Source organism: Manis javanica, chromosome 11, assembly GCF_040802235.1.
Source record: "Manis javanica isolate MJ-LG chromosome 11, MJ_LKY, whole genome shotgun sequence".
NCBI lineage: Eukaryota > Metazoa > Chordata > Mammalia > Pholidota > Manidae > Manis > Manis javanica.
The window spans coordinates 97,706,840-97,727,602 of record NC_133166.1 but is presented as its reverse complement, the minus strand read 5'-3'; the positions used below and the strand labels follow the sequence as shown (position 1 = coordinate 97,727,602).

General features: G+C 37.0%; 1 long non-coding RNA gene across 1 annotated transcript in view; it reads right to left on the bottom strand.

Annotated features, from left to right (window-relative positions):
• Positions 1-614: 614 nt before the first annotated feature.
• The window catches only part of LOC140844482 (uncharacterized), a 38,233-nt gene continuing 18,084 nt past the window's right edge, over positions 615-20,763 (bottom strand). Inside the window, exons 2-3 of the long non-coding RNA XR_012122871.1 lie at positions 6,854-6,961; positions 615-3,176 (exon numbers count right to left, since the gene is read on the bottom strand). This is a non-coding gene — a long non-coding RNA (uncharacterized lncRNA). The remainder of the gene's footprint in view (positions 3,177-6,853; positions 6,962-20,763) is intronic.

Below are 20,763 nucleotides of genomic sequence, written 5' to 3'. Positions count from 1 at the left end.
ACACACGTATATGCAGTTCTATATTAATTAATTTATTTATATTTACTGAAATCCATGAGGTCACAAAGATACAACCAACCACAGTATTCATTCTAGTTTTTTCCTTTCCCATTAGACAGCGAAAACCTGACTCCCATTTTTCTTGCTATATTTACTTTTGTGATCAGTCCCCCTATTTGTAATCTCTCATTATTGCTGCCCGGCTCCCCAGCATAGAAGCCACCTATATTCCACCCAGGATCTGAAACCTCATGCCAGCCCGCCCCACACATGGACACCCTTTCCACCCAGTGTGGCTCTGACCCCCCACTCTGGGGCACCCCTCCACATCAGTGCTCTCTTCCACGCGGCTCCCTCTAACCTCCCGCACCGCACAGCCTCCCAACATGGGTTGCCTCCTCTTCCGCCACAGGAGCTCCGACTCCCCGCACTGGGTCGAGCTGAGCAGAATGCTCTTCACTGGCTGCCAGGCCTCGAGTTCCCCCACCACGTGGTGGACCGCGAGATGCCCACATTGCTCTGTGCACCCCATGACTTTCTATCTGAGGTTTTCAAAAAAGGGAAGGGAAGCCAATTCATACATTTTCAAATGCTATTTAAAAACATGAAAATCGTTCGAGAGAAAAAGAAATCACCAGTAACTTTTATTTAAAACTGCTAGACAAAACATCTCTCAGCAAATCAAAGCACTGTTTTTTTTTAACCAATTCTAGCCATGAAGAAAATGTTTATTTCTCATGAAGAACTTACATCAAGCAGTAAGCAAAAATGTAATCATCATATACTACTTTGTGGAACTTCCCCTAACATTTGCATGACCTGGTCAAGAGGGCAAATGGAGACTCACATACCAATAGCAAAGATACTGGAAAGTTATAAATCACAGTAATAAACTTCTGAATAAGTTATGTTCTTTCCTCTTACCTTGACAAAATGCCTTTCATAAATGACAAATACTTTATCATGTATCAAATTGTGTTTTCCATATGATTAAAAAGTCAGCTAAGTTGTCAACAAGACAACTGAATTATTACTGCACATTTCTGGGTGTTCTGTTGATGAACCTTTTTAGCTGATAATATTCAGTTCTGATAACTGAAGAGTAACAAAGCATAGGCATACATAATTCATTAATTACATTCATTCTATGAAAATCTACTTTTCTAGCTTTCATTCCAGCAAAATTACTAATTATGTGGTAATAATCAGGATTTCCTCATAATTTGTTTCTACTCTAAGTAATTCCAAGTTAGATTACCATTCTGGAATCACAGAAGTTCTGTATGTTTTTGTTAGTTTGTTTTCACTAATTTCACTTTGGGGAAACTATGTTGTGACAATAGCAACTGAATTACAAACTCTAAGGCATTACTTTGATTCAGAAACAAATCATGACTTCCATGTATTGTGTTTAAACATTGTAATAAAACCACATATGACAAATTATTCTAATTGCTAAATATTACACAATATTTTCATTTTGTTATATAAAATTATTATCATATGATAATTCTACCATCTCTTAAATCATTATCTATATCCAAGCTTTTATGCAGAGAATCAGTATCACACTTCACGTTATATCTAGACCTACATATATATCAATTTAAGGACAATAAGAATCACTTAATATTATGGAATGTTTCCCAGATGTCATGTTCAATTGTTAGCAAGCAAGAGAAATGGATGTTAAACGGTACTGGAATATGATAACTCATTATGCAAAAATGTATTGTATTCATATTATCTGGGAGAAAAGAATTATCTGTTTTTTTTCTCTTACCTAAGCACTTCAACTGTTTAGAAATAAGGTTTGTTTCTGATGTTGGCGGTGGCATGACCTACAACCTTCACCAGTCAGACATTGTTACCCTTTTTGTTTTTTTTCAGAATATGGAGCAAGGAATGAAGAGATGAATGCTGTTAGTCTCAAGAGGGGCTGTTGAGTTTACAAGCCATGTTGTGCCAGAGCTGAGGTTACCTCATGACGTTCTCATCGGGATGAACCATCCACGGGTTCCTTAATACTCTATATTTGTGTGTGTCTGATAGGCGGAGCCCTCTGAGGCACAGGCCCCAAGGCAAAGCCCCTGTGCTGGGGTCTAAGGACAGCAATGCTATTGCTGCCTACCGTGCATTAAGTGCTGTGTAGAATAAAAGATGAAGTTGTAAGATGTGGCATGTTTTCATAAGAGTTTGAAATCTAACTGGGAATCTGGGGGAGATTACAAGGATTTATAAAGTGAACAAACATGATAAGACTGAAATTGCCCAAATGTCTAGAGATAGGAGGCAGTTTGTGCATATTACTCACGGTAGCCCCATGAGTCCCAGACCACCCCAGGAATGTTTCAATAGCCATGGAACCTTACAGAGAGAACTTGGAACAAAATCAGTGCACAATAATGTTGAAGATGAAGGAAAGGATCATATGGCCCTTGAACTGATAAACTCAAGCCTTAAAAATTAAGTTCTTTTCACCCCAATCTATCCTCTACTTCTTTCTCCCATCTGCTCTCTTAATTCTTCTTGTCCCCCCAAAGTCATACCCTAAGGAGAGTGAACCTTATTCCCTCTCTTAGGTTCAAGACTCCAGTGCATATTTGATATTTTCCCTCCCACTTGATTTTCTTTTAATTAATGTTTACCATGGGAGTATTGTGCATACTTATATACACATTTAACTCTTTAACTGAAATTAGGGTATTTTTGTCATATGCATCCTATATGATTGCATTTCTGTTAATGAAGTTTTTGACAAGGAAATGAGTCACAGTGATCTTTAACTGTTAAAGATATTTTTACAACAAAGTAACATTCTTGAGGTGACTTTCCAGACCCATTAAAAATGGCAAATCTTAATCATGCTGAGTAAGGAAGAGAAAAAATATAGCTAACGTGAAATGAACCCAAATCATTCTTCATCTGTTTTGGAACAGAGAACTATGATGCACAAACACTCACACAAATGCAGCCATGCTCTGATTCACCCTCTCCAATGCCTGAGATTTGATCCCATCTTGGTTTAACTCTGCTTGCTTTAATTATGATCAAAAGCTGAGAGTTGAGAAATAATCCACGTATTTGTCAAGCACCCATAAAGTTCATGAGACCATATGAGGTCCTCGGAACACGGCATGCAGAGGAGGCATTCCTCTTCTTAAGGAGTTTATAATCTGAGAAGAACGGAAATAAGAACATACAATTACAGTAACTACAAAATGAATAGGTCAAAACTGCACTTGCAAGTTAGAAAATTGGTTGGATAAATTTAAGTTTATCTAAACACTGTTTTGCACAAAAGCATGCACCAAAGAAAATAAAGAAGTCCTCTGAGAGCATGATACATTCAATTTAATTTTTTTACACTGAGGTAAAATTTACTTACAATGAAACACACAGATCTTAAGTGTACAATTCAATGAGTTTTAGCAAATGTACACACCCATGTAACAAAATAGCAAGTAAGATTATTTCAGTCCCCGCAGGTAGTTCGCTAACATCTGTAGGATCTAAATAGCGGCATCCCCTCTTTAATTCCTGATATTAGTAATTAGTGTTTTCTCTTCATTTTTTTTGTCAATTAATTTTATTACTTGTTCCAAAAACCAACTTTTAAATTATTTTCCTCCATTGCTTAAACATTTTATATTTTTTTGATTTATGTTGTCTATTATTTTTTTCTTGTACTTTTTTTGGCTTTAATTTGCTCTTTTTCTAGCTTCTTAACCAATGAGATCATTGATTTGAGAACTTTGCCATTTTCTAACATAAATATTTAAAACAATAAATTAATGACCCTCTAAACATTTTCCCAAAACTTTTGATGTGTTATTTGTTATTATCATTCAGTTTGAAATATTTTCCAATTTCCTCTATAATGTTTTCTTTGACAATATTTTCTTTAGCTTATAGAGCGGTGTATTGTTTAATTTCCAAGTATCCGGAGTTTTTATTTTATTTGTAATTAGCATTTCTAAAGTAATCCCTTTATGTTCTGAGAATATACTTTGGAAGTACTTTTTGCATTTTGAAATTTTTTGAGTATTATTTTATGACCCAGTACATGGTCTAACTTAGCAACCATTCCATATTCACTTTGAAAGGACTCATATTCTGCAGGTGCTGGGTGAAATATTCAATAAATTTCAATCAGAACAAGTTGGTTGACCTACCTTCTATGTCCCTATTGATTTGTGTTTAATTGTTTTATTCACTGTTACATTAATTGCTGAGAGAGAGATCTTAAAAATTGTGGATTTGTCTATTTCTCCCTTATGTTCTGTCAGTTTTGCTTCACATATTTTTGAAGATCTGTTGTTAGGTTTATAGATACTTAAGATTTTTATGTCTTCCTGATGAATTCTTCCATTTTTCATTATCAAATCTACTCTTTATCTCTGGTGATGTTCCCTGGCTAGAAATCGATTTTGTTTCATATTAATGTAATCACAACTGCTTTCTTATACTTATTGCTTGCATGGTATATCATTCTCATCCTCTTATGTTAGACTTATCTATGTGTTTATGTTCAAAGTGCATTCTCCTGTAGACAACTGGGTCTCTTTATGTTTTATGTATTCTGACAACATTTTCCTTTTAGTTGGAGTGTTTAATCTGTTTACAGTGAATATAATTATTGATATGGTTATGTGAGTTTACCATCTTGCTTTTACTTTTCTATATGTCCCATCTATTATTCACTCTTTTGATCCTTTCTCTTTTTCTTTTGGCTTAATCAAATGTTTTTAATACTACATTTCGATTTTTCTTTTTTTTTTTTAGCTATGTTAGCTTTGTATTACTTTCAGTGGTTTCTCTAGGGATTAAAATATGTACTTTTAACTTACTACAGTTTAATTACAGTCAGAATTGTACACATATAAGGGAATATACTGTACAATTCCATTCCTATCCCTCCATATTTTGTGCCACTTTTGTGATATATTTTATTGCTACATATATTACAAATCCTACTATGCAGTGTTACTATTTTTGCTCTACATTATATTTTTTAAAGGAAATTAAGCAGTCTGTTGTGTACAATTGGACTCACAGAAGGAAAGAAGAGAGTATATGGAGCAGAAGCTACATTTGAAGAAGCAATAGCTAAAAAAATTTCCAAATTTTGTGAAATACATGTACTTAGACATACATTTATCTAAGAAGCTTAGCAAACCCCAAGCTGGACAAAGACAACACACACACACGCACACACACACACACACACACACACCCCGAAGTAGAAATAAAGAGATACATATAGGGTAACAATGACAAGAAGGACAGCTAAATTCACATCAGAAACTATGGAGGCCAGAAAACAATGAACACCTCTTAGAGCACTAAAAAGAAACAAGGAAAAACTGCTAGTACAGAATTCTACATGCAGTAAAAATACCTTTCAAAAATAAGAGTGAAAGCCTGGCTTCCCATATTTACGGGACAAAGCATTCAAGCAAAGCTTTCTACAGGTAATCCAGACAGAATAATTTTTTAAAAACAACTATTTAAAGGCATTTAAAAGAAATCATAAAAGAGTTAACACTTAGAAATTCACAACTGAAATAGGTAAGAATCATGAATTTGTGGTGTTTTGCCTTAAAAATGTTCCCCCAAACTCCATATTTCCAGAAGCAGAAAACTGAAGCCTTCTTCATGCAGTGTGACAGAGGACAGAGTTCAAGGCTGAAGGAGCAGCTAGAAATTTAGGGGCAGAATCCTAGAAAGGCATGAGTGTCAAAATTTGAGTATAAATCTGCCCATATCCCCAGCCAACCACCAAATTATGAGTGCACGGCAGATTAAATAAGAGCTTAGTCCAGTCAAATTAACTGCCTAAGAAGATAAAAAGGCAGCAATAATTAGAAGAATATAAGTTTATCCAGTGTTGATACAATGTATTGTCTATAATATTCAGTTTTCAATCAAAAAAAAATTACTACCCATACAAGGAAATAGGAAAGCATGACCTGGTCAGGAAGAAAGGAAATCAATGGCTGGTGACTCCAAGTGGGCCCCATGTTGTATACAGAAGTCAAAGATTTCAAAGCAGCTGTTATAAAGAACTCCTTAAATGTGTTCAAAGAAATACAGGAAAATGTGATCTCACCATGAAAATGAGAGAATCACAATTGACATGTGGAAATTATTTTTTTTTAAAAAAACTAGACTGAAAAGTAAAATGATAGAACTAGAAAGTTCCCTAGATGGACTCAACATCCCACTGGAGATGGTGGAAGGATTGGAGCACTCTAAAGAGATCAAAAGTAATTTCCAATATGAAGAAAATGAGAAAAAAGACTGAATCTTTGTCAAAAACCTGCAGAACAATCTAAGTGGAGCCCCCAAATAAGAGAAGAGAGAGTGTGGGACAGGAAAACTACTTGATGGATAATGGCTAAAAATTTCCCAAATTTGGTGCAAAATATTAAGCTGTGGGTCCAATAAGCTCAACAAACCCCAAGCAGGGTAAATACAATGAAAACCACAGCTGGTTAGAACATCAGTCAAACTGCTGAAAATCAAAAACAAAGAACAATCTTACATACATATATTTTGTCTGGTTTTCTAATTGCAGGTAGTAGGAAATCCAAGGCCAATTACTCCAGTAATGACAGGAAAGTAGAAGTCCTGCACATTCCCTTAAGTCTGGCTCTCGTAAGGCCAGCTGATTAGCTTGTACCTACCTTTACTTCTCTTCTTACCACATGCCTCATAGCTGAAGTTTAGGATGGCTGCGTGTATTTTCTGGCTACTACTCCTTTGAACCTATCGCTATTAGTCACCTCTGACTGTTATAACAAAATACCATAGGTTGGTTGGCTTAAACAATAGATCTTTTATTTCTCACAGGTCTGGAGGCTGGAAAGTCCAAGATCCAGGTGCTGGCCAATTCAGTTCCTGGTGAGGACCCTCTTCCTGGCTTGCAGATGGCTCTGTCTTCGTGCTGAGTCCTCATCTGGTGGAAAGAAAGAGCATTCTAGTGTCTCTTCCTCATCATATAAAGACACCAATCCCACCATGAAGGCGCCACTCTCATGACCTCATCTAAACCTAATGACCATCTGAAGGTCCCACCGCCTAATGCCATCACATGGGGTACTTTACAGGGACACATTCAGTCCATGACATCATCACTGGTCTTCTTAAAGCAATGGAAACAATCTGAATTGCTCTGCTACTTTTGATGGAGTTTTGGTTAAGTCCTTAGCATTTAAAAAATAAATTCCTTGGACTACTCCTAAGGCAAACTAAACTTTGTTTATTTCTTTGTTTATGTGAGAAACCAGGTGCATTCAAGGACTTGAGCTTAGGAAGAGGGATGGGAAGTACTTTCAAACATCTGTCCAACATCCCAGAATAGTTCTTTGATTGAACTTTTCCTTTTATTTCTCTCTGTGTCACGATCTTGGGAGTTGGAACAATATGGTTTAACATATTGTAAACGTGAGTATGGAAGGAAAGGGATACCTCTTGTCTCCAATATTCTGCTTTCTTCCCTCATTTTTCAAACCCCAGGTGATGGGCTGTATTAACATCTTTTTAACTCATAAACCTCTTTGACATGGCACTTCTTAATCTGCTTTTCTCTTGTGAGGGCCAAATATATATTGAAAAATGTATTTAACCAGGCTCATTCTTTTATTTCCAAAACTGATTTAATTATGGTAGCCTAGGTTGACACTGGAGGAAAACTGAAACAATCTAAATCTGAAAACAAATCGTATCCATTTGCTGAATTTGAGTTCTGCGTTTTAGTTGTACTTCAAATAAGTGTTAAGATTTTTAAAAGCACTGTACCAGTTCAGATTTGGAGTGAATGTGCAACTGTTTTTATAAAACTCCCAAGAAAATTTGGTCCACAAAAATATTGTTCAAAACAACCTAAAGTGAAGTGTTACTCACTTGGTTAAATTTCTGCCCTTTGAGAAGGGAATACAGTATTTTTACCATGAGCATCATATGGAATATCTATAGAAGTGCAAGTCTTGTTTTGTTTTAAATTCATCACCACCTTTAATATAGTGGCGAATGGCATGCCATAAGGGAAAAATAATAGATGGAAAAACAGAGAGAAAGGGCCGTGTTGGAATTTCTTAGGTCTAGCCACTGTGTGTTGGCATTCGCCCAAACCAGAGTCAGCATATTTCAAGAGAACTAGACTCCAGTCAGAATTTGGTGACTTGTGTTTTCATTTGTAATTCTAATAACATTTTTATTTGTTCTGCACTTTGTTTTTGACATTCCTGATTATTGACACCAGGGACAAATTACTCACATTTGTGGCTAAAATTGGGATGCCTTGGACCTCACAGGGTTTTTATCTTTTACAGCCTGGAATATAAGAATGCACCCAAGAGTGAGTGAGATGTTTAAGGTGCAATGGATGGAGATGGAATTTTCCAGCCCTTCGGAGATGGGCAAGAGGATAAGAAATATGTATCCTTGTACTTTTAGTTTAGGTTTATTTATTTTTCTCAGCACATTTTACCCATGTAAAAGATGAGGGGAAAGTTACTTTACCTTGGATCTCTGTAAGCTCCATTTCTTTTTCACTGTAATATAGAGAAGTTTTGGAAACTGCTCCAGATTGTTAACTGCCTGTCAATTTGACTTTGCTCTACACTTTGAGATAACTTGACGAGCTTGTCCGAGGACCTGTGGCCTCCTTGATTTTCCTCTACTTTCTCTCTCACAGGGTTCCTTTCATGCATATCCAAGCATTCACAACCTTTTCCATTGCTCCTAACCTCCTAAATTCTGGACATTAGATTTTCCCTGTTTTCTTGGCCAGAATACAAAGAATAAGCTTATCTCCTGTTGTTCCCATGGGCCTGGGCTCTGCTCCCGTGGAAAGTCAGCAGCCTCAAAACCTGGCCATTACGCACAAAGCACAAAGGAACCAAATAATTTTTAAAAATTAAACTCAGGAAATTATTCTATATCTGTATCTAGGGCCTGTGCCTCCAGGTGCACTGAGCCAATATCTGGGTGTTTGAGGGAAAACCTGCATTTTTTTTAGCTATGTGAAGGCTTTTCCAACCCAACTAGAAAACCCTCTGCATGGAGGTCAGCCTAATCAAGAATTTCTGTGAACTTTTAAATTTCACTTGCAAAGTAAACCAGTCTCCCCAGCAAGGACGTGGATTACCCCTGGGATCAGGTCCACAAGTTTCATGCCCTGAGTCCACAGTCAAGCAGTGTGGAAGGCGCGGCCATGGTTTGTTGTTTACAGTAGTGAAGCGGGAGCCATGGAAACAGCTGGACCGGATCAGGGCAGCTGGAAGGCCCGCAGAGAATCACAACAGTGCTTTTCATTCTCATCATCTGTGTGGGACAGGGGACGCTGGAAGTCTACCAAATAGGCTTTATCCATCGGTTTCCAAATGTAGGTGATCATTAAAATTTTCCGGGAGCTTTGTAAAAATGCTGGTTTCTAAGCCCCTCTCATTGACTTGAGTCAGCAGTAAGGCTCTGAAATCTGCATCTCTTGAAAAGCTCCCTGGGTGATTAGTGACCAGCTACCTTTGGGGATCCACTGCTTTAATTTCTTTTCTTACGTATTGTGACATAACTACTAAATTAAATCAGGATGATAAAATGCCAAGTTATGTCCTGTTTGACTACACTCAGTGGTTTTGCATAATGATCAAAACAACGTTGGCAAAATCAGAACATTTTTACTAAAGTTACTTAAGGATCATAGCTGTGTATAAAGCTAGCCTGACTAGAGTTTTCTCTGTTCAAACTGTTCTTCCCTTTCCCTGTCATCCCCTTCATTTGAAAAAGTTACTTTATTCTCCCATAAAATATCTTTATTATTATTGCCAGATTACACAAGCAGTGTAGGCATGGCAAAAAAAATTATACATATAAAATAAAAGGAACAAAAAGTAAACACAATTTCAAACTCTGCTACAAGCAGATAACTCCCATTAATTTTGGATCCATCCTTTCATAAAACTCTTCACATACACATAGAAATGCATAACTCTAAATATATTCATATAACTGTCATACACTAGATTATTGATCAGAAATATTAACTCCCTCTCCTACCCCACATCCATGAGTAGAGGACATGGTCCAATCCCTTGACTTTGTCACTCCCTTTGGCCAACAGATGACAATGTTCCAGTTTCTAGCCTAGGCCTGAAGATGACATTCACATCTCCTCTTGATGTCTTGAGCTTCTGTTGGTCCATGAGAGGAGCCTGCCCCAGCCCTCCTGCTGATCCCATGTTAAGTAAAGACTTCTCCGCCGGCCCAGCAAAACCACAGACATAGGAGGTAAATAAATGCTTATTGCTCTGTCAGTGAGAGTTTGCAATTCTTTGTTACAAAACAATAGGCAGGCAATAAAAAAAAACTTTCCAAAAATAAAAAATTGCATCATATTATCTATACATGCACGAACACCATCTTTTCCCAGACCTTGTTGTTAAGTTTTGTTTGTTTGCTTGTGTCTTGTCATAAGTTTCAGCCCTGGGCAAGTTCACTCTTGATTCGGTGAGAAGAAAAATGACAGTGGAATGTTCTTGGGGTGAAAGGGTTTATACCCAACTTTGTTCCCACAGTGACAGGTCAAGCACAGAATCCCGTCCGCCTCAGAGCAAGTCTGCATGCAGCAAGCCGGTCTACTTCACCCCCAGCCACCTCAGTCTCTGTCCTCAGCGCTGCCACCATTCCAGCCTCTGCTTTCCTGCAGCCACACAGCCCAGAGCGCTGGGTGGAGCCCTTCATATAGTCAGTAATAAAGTACTGCCCACGTGTGTGCAGGGAGCAAGCCAACCAGGGTAAGGTGAGCATCCTGGCCACAGGAACTTTCATTTTCTCTACAGCTTGCTTACCACATCTCTCCTACTCTCCTTACATACCCTCTCCTCGAGCCCCCATGTAACCACTGTTACCAATCTAGATTGCATCTTTCTATACATTTATCCATTTTTATATAATTACAAACATATAAAGAGATACATAAAATAGGATTATAATTGTTTTATAAAAAAGGAGCAATATTTACAACCATGGTATGCCATGAAAAGTGCAGGCACATAGTCTGTATTAAAGAGGTAATGGAATAAACATGAGGTCCTTAGGGTGGGCCCTAAACCAGTATGACTTGTATCCTCATAAGAAGAGGAAATTTGGACACAAGCACACAGAGGAAAGACCATGTGAAGACACAGGAGAAGACGGCCATCCACAAGCCAAGAAGGGAGGCCCAGAAGACACCAACCCTGCCGACAGCCTGATTAACCTTCCAGCCTGCAGAACTGTGAGAAAATAAATTTCAGATGTTAAGCCACCTGGTCTTTGCTATGTCAGTGCTAGTAAACTAACATACATGGATAGGAGTAATCCATCACAAGCACATAGGAAAAAGGGTGCTTATACATTGCTGGTGAAAATGTGAATCCGAACAGCTCTTTTTGGACAGCAATTCGGCAATAGCTATTGAAAATTTCATTCCAGTTTTTTGTCACTACAACAATGCAAATAGAAATACATACAGGCATTTACCCTGACTTACTGAATGGACTTTTATTTTTATAGACAAATTCCCAAGAGTGGATTGCTGGCACAAAATCATGGAAAAAAATATGCTTTTCTTGTGGGTTCCCCAGAGTCCCATTGTTCCTGTGATTACACTATAAAATTGCCTCTCAAAGTATTTCATTTCCTAAAACTCAAGCAACATATTAGGTTGGGAAAATCAGTGTCAACAAAATAAAAGGTAACAAAATTCTGTAACAATGCAGATTGTATTTGTTTTCTGCTGCACATAACAGATTTCCACAAACAGTGGCTTAAAACAATACACACTTATTATTTCAGTTTCTGTGGATCAGAAGTCAAGGAGTGGCTTGGCTGGGTCCTCTGAAAGGCTGCAATTCAGACATTAGCAGGACTGTGTGTGCATCTGGAGGTTTGACTAAGGAAAGATTTGCCTCTAAGTTCATTTGAGCTGTTGGCAGAATTCAGTTCTTTGTGGCTGTAAGACTGAATTCTTGCTGGCTGGAAACTAGTTGCAGGCTACCTGTATGTAGTTCCTTTCATATAGGTTACCTCAACACTGACATTTCATCAAGCCAGCAAAGAACCTGTAAAGTGAGTCTGCTAGTAAGACTGAGTCTTACATAACATAATCACAGGAGTCATATTCTATTGATTACAAGCAAGTCACAAGCCTAGGCTACACTGAAGAGGAGGGGCTTATACAGAGGTGTGAAGACCAGGTGCCAGAGATCATGGGAACCAACTTACATAAATTACATATAAATGTAACGCCACAGAAATTAACATACACTATTTTTTCTTGGTACTCTGTTAATCAGTAAAGATACTTGGTATTTCTTGCTCCCTTCCTGGACTTACTATGGCTTGATGTGGCTTTCACTGGCTTTGTTACAATTAAATTCAAATCATCAAACACTTCTTGAATGTTTACTGTCTAAGTAACAATCTTTTCAGATGTTGTGAGAGGTCTGACCACTTCCATTTTGTAGTTGACTTTTATACTTAAAACAAAATGAAGGAATGCCTAACAACAGCTATAACTTGCATAATTTGAATGAGTTTTAGAACTGAAAAATGTAAAATCTGAAATAAAAAATTCATTGGACTTAATAACAGAACAGAGTTGAGAGCAGAAAATGTCAGTTGATTTCACATTAGATCAATGGAAATTATCTGATCTGAAAAAGAGAATGAAAAACATTGAAAAAATTAACAAAGCCTTAGGACTCTGAGGGATAATATCAAAGGGGCTGACAAACAGGCAGCCAGAATCCCAAAAGGAGAGAAGAAAGAGAATAGGGTTGAAAAAATACATAAGGAAATGATGGCAACAAAACTTTCCAGACTTGGCAAAAAACATTAATTTACAGATTCAAGAAGCTTAGGAAATCCAATCAGGACAAATATAAAGAAAACTATTTCTAGATGTGTTATAGTCAAAATGCTTGAAATTGCTCAAACCTCCTGATATTCATGACCTTGTATGATCCCCTTCTCTCGAGCGCAGGCTGAATCATGTGACTTGCTTTTGATGAATAGAATACGGAAAAGTTACGGAATCTAACTTCCATGATTCGATCACAAAAATTGTGACTTTCCTCTTGGTGCTGTGCTCTTCTCTCTCTCTCTCACCCCCCATCACTCTCTCTTGCCCCCTCTCTCTCTGCCCCTCAACCCCGCTTGCTTGCTTTCATGAACAAAGATACCATGTTCTCTATAGAAAAGACCGTGTGGAACTGAGGGAAGCCTGCGGCCAATAGCTTGACAGACTGAGACATCTGGTCAACAGCCGTAAGGAACTGAACGTCGGCAATAATGACGTGAGTGAGCTATGCGCAAATTCTTCACCGTCAAGCCTGAGAAGACTGGAACCCGTGAATAGACCAAAACCAGAGGACCTAGACAGCTATGCCCAGATTCTGAATTTCTGAATCACAGAAAGTGTAAGATAATAAATGTGCATTGCTTTAGAATACAGATTTTAAGTTGTATTATAGTTTTGGGATAATTTGCTGTACAGCGTTTGAAAGCCAATGCACTGTTGAAAGCAAACAAAAAAGACAAGATGTGAAAGGAGCCAGAAGAAAACAGTTAACAAACAAGAGGAAAATTCAATGACTTTGGACTTTTCATCGAAGTCAAATTTGATGGGGTCAGAAAAGAGCGAGCAATATTTTCCAAGTACTTAAGAGTGAATGATCAATTCAGCACACTGTATCTGTATGCAAAAACATCATATGAGAATATGGAAAAAAACTTCAAAAGTTTTCAAATAAAGGTGAACTAGATTTCATTACCACTAGAAGTGCATTATAAGAAGTGTTACTAATAGGAGCTCGTGAGACTGAAGGGAAATGACACCAAACAGAAGAGCATCTTCAGGAATGAATTAGGACTACCAGGAATGATAAATATCTAATAAACATATATATGACTAACTTTCCTAATAATTTATTTAAAATAAACATGATTGTTTAAAGCAAAAATTACAGTATTTTTAAATTTATAATGTATATAGATGTGTTACATATGATAACTGTTATAAAGGATAGCAGATAGAGGGTTAAATGGGCCTATGCAAATGGAGATACATGCATTTTATGTGATAGGATACATTAAATCCAAATAGACTGAGAAGTTAATGATGCATACTGTAACCACTGAAATGACCAACTAGAAATTAATGCAAAAAAAGTATAGCTAAAAAACCAATAGATAAATTAAAAGGTAATTCCAAAAATATTCAAATAATCCAAAGGAGGTGGAAAGTGAGAAAACAGCAAAAAAAAAAAAAAAGAGAGAGACAAACAGAAAATAATTCTAAAATGCCAGACTTAAATCAAACCATATCAGGCATTATACTAAATGTCAGTGGACTAAACATTCCAAAAAATGAAGCAGGGAATATCAGATTCAATAAAAAGGAAGAACCAACTCAAAAATGAATTTACAACAATGCTTGTTAACTTTTATCCATCATTTCTGGTTATTTTTAGCAGGAAGTTCTTCAGACCTACTATTTTTCTGGACCAAAATCTTAATGCTTTCTTTTATTGTGGGGTCTCTAGGAAGGGGGAGCAGAACGGCAACTGATAGACACCAATTCACTCCTGGTAGGTGAATGGTCTCAAACAATAGAAGAGGGAGTTTAAAGAAAAATGATATCTGGGCATCCAAACCATTCAGTGACTCCAAAAAAGGGACATATTGTACATGATGTACCTTGTGGTCTTTAGACTTTGAATTATCTTCCCCCCTCCCTGCCACCCCGCCACCCTGTTTCTCATTTGACAAGTATTTTTTTAGCACCTTTCTGCCAGACACTGTGCTATGAATTGGAAATATGGAAAAGAACAAAACAGATGCAGCCCCTTCCCTTAAGAAGCAGCCCAACTGAGTAAATAAACACTTAAAAAATATTCAGCAATAATGATTTAATGATTATCATGACAAGGGTTAAATACAAGCTGCCAAGAGAGCCGGGCCCGCAGGTGACTTCAGCAGAGGCCCCAAGCATCATCTCCTGGGAACACAATTATCTGGAGAACTCAAAAGAAAGCTCAGTGAGCAATGACAAAGCTCATTCCACATGCTAGCTTTCCAAGTCGGGCTGAATTTATTACTAGAAATTTCTGTGCCTTAGAAAGCAGTGACTACATACCACCCTATTCCTGTCCGAATAGAAAGTTTTATGTTATAGCATATGCTCCTCACCTGAAATCTGGGAGCTATAGGCTCATTGATTAAGAATGTTGGCCATCCTCTTTATACTTTTAGTGTGCATAGACATATGGTGCTTCTTATGGAAGAAATAAAATGTCACATGTGCATCAGTTAGGGCCCAGTTCAAAAGAAACTACACAAATCATTTCAACAGAATGTCACCTGAACAATTGTTAATTATTTGTGCGGAACCAAAAAGGCAGACTGGAAGCTAAGGTATCACAGATATTAACTGCAGGAAGCAAGTTCTACTGGTCTGAGGGCTGAGGGAACAGAAAGGAATTATTAAAATGTAGAAGCTTGCAGGAGGAGCCTCCCAGAGCTGGGACTCCCCACAGAGGAGAGGAGCTCTTTGAAGAAGGGCACTGGTCTGCTGGTGTCAGAACTCTTGAGTTTGCAGTAGGGCTGTTTCTGGTAATACGCAAGAACTGCGAACAGAAACCAAACGGAGCTATAGGAGTCCCCTGTCACTGTCAAGGTGAACAATCATTGCTGTGATGACAGTAACAGTAAAGAGGAAGGAGCAGGGCCCTTTTTCCTCCGGCCGACTTGTTTCCCTCCAGCACCCCCTATTACCAAAGCCTAACAGCTCAGCTAGCAAAGCAAAAATTGATTTGTAGGGTCCAGCGACACAGAGAATAGAATTGTGGTTTGGGGCCAGAAACTGGTTAATAACTCCCATAATGTAGCAGAGCGAATCAAAACTACAGAACCAAAAATGGCGAGAATTTGAGAGGCTGAGAGTAAACTGACCATCTCACTGAAGGGAAAAACTGGACAGGATGAAGTTAGCTGACTTTATCCAATGAGTAGCCTTTCTTTCCCACTGGTTCTTTACCACTTGCAAATTAGAAGCAGGAGCTTCTAAGAACGAGTTAAAAATATCTTTAGGCATCTCTCTTACTTATACTATAGTCTTTTTTTTTTTAATTAGGACCATCTCAAATATGCCATAATGCTTCCCTTCTCCCTAATTTTCCCCAACAACATTGTCTAGACTTTCTCCTCATAGACATCTTCTATTTATCTGATATTTAGACTTCAGGAGCCTCAACTCTGGAACACCTGTGAGCCCAGTAAAAAGGCTGTAGCAAATGCAGAAAGAGCCTGAAGCTAGTATGAAATAAATGTCATTAAAATCATGCACTTTATCCAGACAGAGAACATTGAAATTAATATTACACTTAATACTTACTTATCTGGTTTCCTTTGTCAACCATGTAGGAGTGGACAAAAAGAAAGGAAAGAAAAAAAAGTTACATGCTTTTGGCAGTTTCAAGAAGTTACCATGGAGAAAAGAGATGCAACAAGAAAGAAAATGTTATTACCACCAAAAACAAAATAACAGCATGCAATATGGAAGCTCTCAGCTGTACAAACCACACAATTTCGGAAGCATCAGTGAGGGAGAAGACAAGCTAACTGTGTGAATAAGGACAGTAGGGCAGCCTGGTGGTATTCAGGAACAGAAGTGGTTAAATTCTACCTGACTCATCCCCCTGAGGCCTGTCATTTTTAGCACAGATTAAAACAACCATGTATCTGTTTCCCACTACATGCTCAGAACCTGGAACAAGTTAGACATTCAATCAATGAATCATAATCACATTGATGCCAAATCATAAAAAGTATTAAAAATTTTGATGAATGTATTCCTAGCAGCAAATGCAGAGATGTATCAATTGCATTTGAAAAGACTGTTATGTTAAGGCACTATCTGAGGGCTATAGAAAGCAGGAGCAGAGAGAGTTATTTCCTTCAAGAACAAAAATACACTGATGGAAACTACCTTAATTCTCAATGGGCAAAAAGTGACAATTTGGTTCAACATTATTTACTTAAGGAAAAGCAGTATCTCTCTCTCAACTAAACCATTTTGGAAGCTGCTATTCAAAGACTTTTCTGTTGGGATGGATATAGTAGAAATGGATATAGTAGAAAAGTTACAAAATTATCTCACAAGTGGAGAGGACATAAAAGATGCTTGAAGAACAACTTTAAAAGCCATCTGCTATTTGGTGTAACCAGAGGATGTTAAAAATTTAAGAGAGTTTAACAAGTAGCTACTGGAAAAGGTATGGTTCTTTCAGCATTAAGAGGCTGTATAGGCTTTAGACTTTACTTTTTTAAGTCTAAAGTTATACTTTTTAAGATGAGTGCTTATCAAATTAACACTCTTATCAAGAACAACTATATGCTAGGTAAAATACAGAAAAAAAAAGTCAATTTTTTGAAGATACAACCAAGGTAGCCAGGCCAGGGAAGTCAAGATCCTAGAGGAAAGTGAAACAAACTGGAATAAACCAGACATCCTCCACCAATTTTTCCTTTCAGAGCATTTGCCATTTCATGGCTGGGAGATCAAAGAACAGCAAAAAGCAGTGGCCAAGAGACTTTAGCAATCTCATAGGGATGGGAAGACAAAAATTGGGATTCAAGACAAGTAGAGCAGCTAGGATCCCAGATTGAAGAGAATCACAGATAAATAAATATAACATTCTGCAATGATTTTGTCTCAAGGGGTTTTCTGGATTCTAAGTCTCTAGGGAATAGAGTAGAAGGAGGAAGAGTAGCAGTAGATAAATAAATAAAATTTAAAAACCATGAAAACAAAAAAAAATCTCAAAGTTGTTAAGATGTTTAAAGGTTAAGGAGAGATTTGAGCAGTCTTATGGAACTAAACAGACCAAAATAGGAGTTCAGAGCCTGAAAAGAAGGAATCCTAGACAAGATTCCAGTTTTCAAACAGAGATCCCTAAATGACTTTACTCTAGATTAAAAGCTACAACAGTAGTATTTCATCCCTCAGAATGCTTTAAACCCAGCCTCCAACAACCTCAACACCCAGTGGGAGTCAGTGTAATCTGTCTCAAGTTAAATGAGAACAAGAAGAAAATGTAATCCCTCTTTGGAGGAAAATAATGTCATCCAGTGCCTCCACATAGTTTCATACACAATGTCCAGCATTCAGTGAAAAGTGTACTGGACCAAATGATTGGAAAAAAATAAAAACAAACAGTAGAAATAGATACTCAAATGACCCAAATTTCAGTCACCAGATCATCAGTTACCAGATATATAATTTAAAATAGCTTCACTAATACATTCAAGAATCAAGGAAATGAGATAGCAAATGGGTAAAAATATGGAGAATATTTTTAGAGAACTAGGATATGTAAAAATCCTAGTAGGAATCCTATAAATTCAAAATAAAATTTCAGAAACAAAGCAACAAATTAGATACAAGAGAAGAGATGATTAATGAACTGGAAAATGGTCAGAAATTATACAGATTAAAACAGAGATGGAAAATAAAGAAAATCACAGAATGGACTTGGAACACATGGTAAAAAGATCAACACATGTAGTTTCAAAGGGAGAAGAGAAAGAGAATTTCTTTGCATTATACTTGAATTCACACATTATATTTGAAGAGATACTGTCTGAGAATTTTCCAAAACTGGTGAAAGGATGAAACCACAGATTCAGAAAGCTCTAAAAACCTCAAGCAGAAAAATATCTAGTCAAATCATAATAAAACTGTTAAAATTTTTTAAAAAAAGAAAAATATCTTAGAAGCAGCAAAGGAAGAGAGAGATGCATAATTTTAAAGGGGTACCAATAAAATTTATGGCTGACTCTTCAAAATAAGATATGGAAGTCAGAAGACAATGGAATAAAATCTTCAAAGTGCTGAAAGAGAATAACACCCAATCTACAAAGTTTTATCTAGTTAAAATATCCATCAAAAGTGAGGGTGAAATAAAGACATTTTCAGACACACAAAAACTTTCCAGAGTTTAATGCCATTACACCTACACAAAAGAAATACCAAATGAGTCTCTAGGCAAAGGAAAATGATCACTGGTTGATGCTCAATAACACAAGGAATAAAGAAGGAAGGAATAAAAGGTAGACACATAGTTAAAATGAAATGAAAAGTGACTGTATAAACAATAACAATATCTTGTTGATATTAAAATATATATAATATGTATGTAGAATTAAAATACATAGTATTGATGACAAAAATTGATGTGAGAGAGAAATAGAGCTTATTACTCTATATTTCAAGAACAAGTGCAAAATAAAAGCATTTTCAGACATAGAGGGACCATGAAGTTTAGTAGTAATGAGAACTTGATGAAAAAAACAACTAAAGGATATTCTTTGCACAATGAAAGTGAGCCCTGAAAGAGTAGTGGAAGCAAATACATTAATAAACATTTTGGTGACTTTAAACAAATATTGCCTTAAGAAGAAAATCAAAGAAGGGAGAGATAGACAAACAACCATAACAGATCACTCCTTTGGGGTTTAAAAGCAAGGTTGAACTAACAATAAAATAGGAATTTTATTGGTCAAATCTTACGGGTCAAAAATGTGTTAAATAATTCCTTTTTGTTTTGTTTTTATTTTTGACATAAATTTTTATTGTCAGTACACAACCAAAAAATTTTCAAAAAATGAACACATATGTGAAATATCCAGACCAAGAAATAGAATATTTTTAGGACCTTTAAGGTTCCCACACATGTCCCCTCCCAGCTGTTTTCATCCCCTGGAAAGATAGACACTTACCTGAATTAGTCACCATGGATTACTTTGTTTCTTGAACTTTGCACAAATGAATCACAGAGAATGACCATTTTTTGTTTAGCCTCTTTTACTCCACATTGTTTTTCTGATATTTGTTGAAGGGTACTTACTATTTTTAATGGGTTACCCACAATCTCAGATGTAAAGACACTAAGTGAAAAACAATCAGTTAATCTATATTAATTTTCCTAGGAAATACCTAAAATATGGTATGTGATTCACAAAGGCCCATTTTCCAACTTAAATTTCCAGTAATAAGCAAATTATGGTGTATCAACTCAATACTTTTTTAGTCATTAAAATTCAATTTTCCATAAATTGGTAATAATAGGGGAAATGCTTATGTTCTGATGTTAAGTGGAAGAAAGTCACAAATTATGTATAAAGTGTTTATAGCAGACATGGCTGGTGTTCTGCCAGCCCTTCTGAATCCCTTTACCATTTCTGTGTGCCTTCTTGCATCTGTGCGCTTCCTCTTCCGAAAGCGCACCCTACGGCTCTCCTTGGAGGCCTGCCCTTGAGCTTCAGGGGTCACTTCACCAGCACACAAAAGCCAAAAATGCTGGGGAGTGTGTCTCCCCAAAATGGCTTCTAGCCAATAAATGACTAGAGAAGGATCATAAAAGCCCAGTTCCCTTGTGTCAAGCCAAGAATAACTCTGGGACCTATGCTACACTCCTGAGTTCCCCCAAGGGGCTGGGTTCAAGCTACCTTCCCTGGGATTTTGCCTGAATGCACACATTTGCTTGGTGTCTTTCCCTTTTGCCTTTTTATTCTCCCCTCTTCCCTACCCCTTTCTTCTGGGAGGCTTCCTTAATAAATCACTTGGACATAAATCCTAATCTTAAAAACATCCACTTCTGAGGAATCTGACAATGGAAATGTTTTCTTTCTTTTTAACAATGTTTAAAAAAAGTA